Below are 3,580 nucleotides of genomic sequence, written 5' to 3' on the forward strand. Positions count from 1 at the left end.
TTTGGGGTTTTTTGTTTTGTTTTTTCAGTCATGGGGCTTGAACTCTGGGCCTGGGCGCTGTCCCTGAGCTCTTCAGCTCAATGCCAGCACTCAACCACTTGAGCCAAAGTGCCACTTCCTGCTTTGGGGTAGTTAATTGGAGATAAGAGTTTCACAGACTTTCCTGCCCGGGCTGGCTTTGAACCATGATCCTCAGATCTTAGCCTTCTGAGTAGCTAGGATTACAGGCATGAGCCACTGGTACCTGGCATAACTTCTGGCTTTTTGATGGTTAACTGGAGATGAGTCTCATGGACACTTCTCCCTGGGCTGGCTTCTCAGCCTCCTGAGTAGCTATGATTATCACGTGCACCTGGTTTATTTGTTAATTTTTAGAGCAATGATATGGACCCCAGGCAAGGCCAACCCTGCCTCCTAACTTTGCAGCATAGATATAGCAGAGCAAACACTATATTCTTTAAAATAAGAAGATGGGCTAGAGATTAGGCAGGTTTGCTGTGAAGGGGTGAGTGGGAGATAACAGAGGACTGTGTTCTCTGTGACAAGGAGGGAAGCTGGGGGCGGGGGGAGGGAATGAGTGTGAGAAAGCACAGAGGTCAGGGACCAGGATACAGGGTAAGAGGGAGTGAGAAGCGCGCACAGTCCCGCGGATCTGTGTCTTGCTTCAACAGTGGACAACACAGACCCGGGGACTCTCCCTTTCCACCACCAACTGCCTCTCCACTCACCACCTCTGACCCTGATCTTCTCGCCCGTCTCCTGCTTCCAGGACCAACCAACGCCGTGTTTTTCTGTGATTAGCTCTGTATCCCCGACCAGCCATGACCTCCCAGATTCGTCAGAATTACTGCACCCAGGTGGAGGCTGCCGTCAGCCGCCCGGTCAACTTGCACCTGCGGGCTCCTACACCTGCCTCTCTGTGGGCGACTAGTTCGATCGGGACGACATGGCTCTGGAGGGCGTGGGCCATTTCTTCCATGAGTTGGAGGAGGAGAAGCCTGAGGGCGCCCAGCGCCTCCTGAAGATGCAGAACCAGGATGTGCAGAAACCTTCTCGGGATGAGTGGGGCAAAACCGTGGAAGCCATGGAAGCCGCCCTGGCCCTGGAGAAGAGCCTGAACCAAGCCATTGTGGATCTTCATGGTTCTGCTCGCACAGACCCCCATCTCTGTGACTTCCTAGAGAACCACTTCCTGGATGAAGAGGTGAAGCTCATCAAGGAGATGGGCGACCACTTAACCAACCTCCGCAGGCTGGCGGCCCCTCAGGCCCAGCTGGGCGAGCATCTTTTCAAACACCTCACCCTCAAACATCACTAGAAAACCCCAGAGTCCAGCAGCCTTTGAGGAGCCATCTCTGCCTCACCAGATATCACCTGAGCTTCTGCCTCCAGCCATTGGGAAACTTCCTAACTAACCATCCTGGAGCCCTTCCCAAGCCTTGGACCAAATGAAAATAAAGCTTTTTGCAGCAAAAAAAAAGAAAATATTGGGAGTCATGTGGTGGTACATGTCTGTAATCCCAGTTACTCAGGAAACAGAGGTAAGAAGATGATGAGTTCTATCTTTGTCTGAGGAAAGTTAAGGAGATCTTGTCTCAAAAAACAAAATACAAATAAAGAGCTAGGGATGAGGCTCAAGTGGTAGATCCCTTGCTTGACATGAGGCCCTAGGCTCAATCCCCATGACTGAGTAGGGCAGGTGGTGGAAAAGAGCAGCTGTAAGGGAGATGTCCCCCATAGTCAAGAAAGATGGCCTATATTGGAGTAGTTGAACTACAGAGAAATAGGCTTCTGGGGTCTGTGCAGAATGGTGGATTTGGGATGGAATACTACAGATGGTAGAATGGGGATAGACAACACAGGGTCCCAGAGGCAGACATTAGTGTGAATAACTCATGGGCCCATAAACAAACCAGACAGGATGGAGGAGGTTTGCATTGGGGATTAGAAAGTCTGGCTCCAAAGGGTGGGACTGGGGTTTGGGGAATCTTCAATGCCAGCAGAGGAGCTGAGACATGACATAAGAAACAGGGGCTAATTATGGTTTCTTACTAGTAGAAGGACAGATGAAAATAGCATTTAAAGAAGATTGGTGTAAGCAATAGCCATGAAAATTGGATTGGAAAAAATCAGGCTTTCTTCAGATTTTGCAGCTGTACCAATATGGTATGGTTCAGGTTTGGATGATGATGAAGAAAAAGGTAATTTCAAAATAAAAATAAAAAGAACTTGTTTTATAAAGGGAGAGGGGAAGAAAAGAGGGTGCTAACATTTTTCAAAGTTGTGATCCTGACTGATTAGAAAGCTGTATCAAGAGCCGAACGCTGGTGGCTCACACCTATAATCCTAGCTACTCAGGAGGCTGAGATCGGAGGATCACGGTTCAAAGCCAGCCTGAGCAGGAAAAGTCCGTGAGACTCTTATCTCCAATAAACCACCAGAAAACCGCAAGTGGCGCTGTGGCTCAAGTGGTAGAGCGCTCGCCTTGAGCGAGGGGGAAGGGATGGATGGTGCTGAGTATCCTTTGAACCTAATCACTTAGATTCTTACAGATAACAAGGCAGAAGAAATACCAGAATTTGGGCTTTGCTGTTTGCTGGCTCTGTGAACTAAACAATGTATTGACCTGTAGGCTTCAGATTGCCATCATATCAAGGCTTGACTGTGGAACAATCTGCTCCTAAGCTTATTCTCATGGCCTTTTACCCTTGCCAGGTATAACCTGGAGATTTTGGTTTCTTGTCATGGAGACCTCTACAGAGGACATTCATAATATGGCTGCCAGCTTCCCTCAGAGTGGGAGAATAGAGGGGAGAAGGTGGCCATAATAAAAGTCCGAGTGTTTCTATAGCTTAATCTCTGAAAGTGTCATCCCATCACCTTTACCAAATGTTACTCATTAGAAACAAGTCAGGGGCTGGGAAGGTAGCTCAGTGGTAGAGCGCTTGCCTTGCATGAATGAGGCCCTGGGTTCGATTGCTCAACACCATATAAACAGAAAAAGCCAAAGTGGCACTGTGGCTCAAGTGGTAGAGTGCTAGCCTTGAGCTGAATTGCTGAGGGACTGTACCCAGGCCAAGTTCAGGCCCATGACCGACTAAATTAAATAAAATAAAAAAATGAAAAGTGGCAGAGTGCCAGCCTTGAGGGATAAAGCTCAGGGATAGTGCCCAGGGCCTGAGTTCAAGCCCACAACCAAAAAGGAAAAAGAAAAAGAAACAAGTCAGTAAATCCAATCCACAATTAAGGGGAAGTAACCACACAGGGGTGTAAATGCCAAATGGCAGAATCACTGGATACAATTTTTAAAGCAACTTCTCATATAGTATCTGATGGCTATTTAATGTTGCAACTAACACACCTAATTGAGTAATTAAATAGAGTTCATTAAGCTAGACAAAGAATTGGGCACAACAAGGCCAACAATAATTTTACCTACAAGAAAAATTCATGGAAATTTCCAGAAGAAAATTATGCTTGTATTGATTCTTTTTTTTTTTTTTTTGGGTCAGTCATGGGCCTGGGCGCTGTCCCTCAGCTCTTCAGCTCAAGACTAGCACTCTACCACTTGAGCCACAGC

At 47.4% G+C, this 3,580-nt stretch overlaps 1 pseudogene; it reads left to right on the forward strand.

The window, feature by feature from the left end:
- The first annotated feature begins 685 nt into the window (after nt 1-685).
- Nucleotides 686-1,318, forward strand: LOC105982710 (annotated as a pseudogene).
- Nucleotides 1,319-3,580: the final 2,262 nt, after the last annotated feature.

Source organism: Dipodomys ordii, unplaced genomic scaffold, assembly GCF_000151885.1.
Source record: "Dipodomys ordii isolate 6190 unplaced genomic scaffold, Dord_2.0 Scaffold17, whole genome shotgun sequence".
NCBI classification, from domain to species: Eukaryota; Metazoa; Chordata; class Mammalia; order Rodentia; family Heteromyidae; genus Dipodomys; species Dipodomys ordii.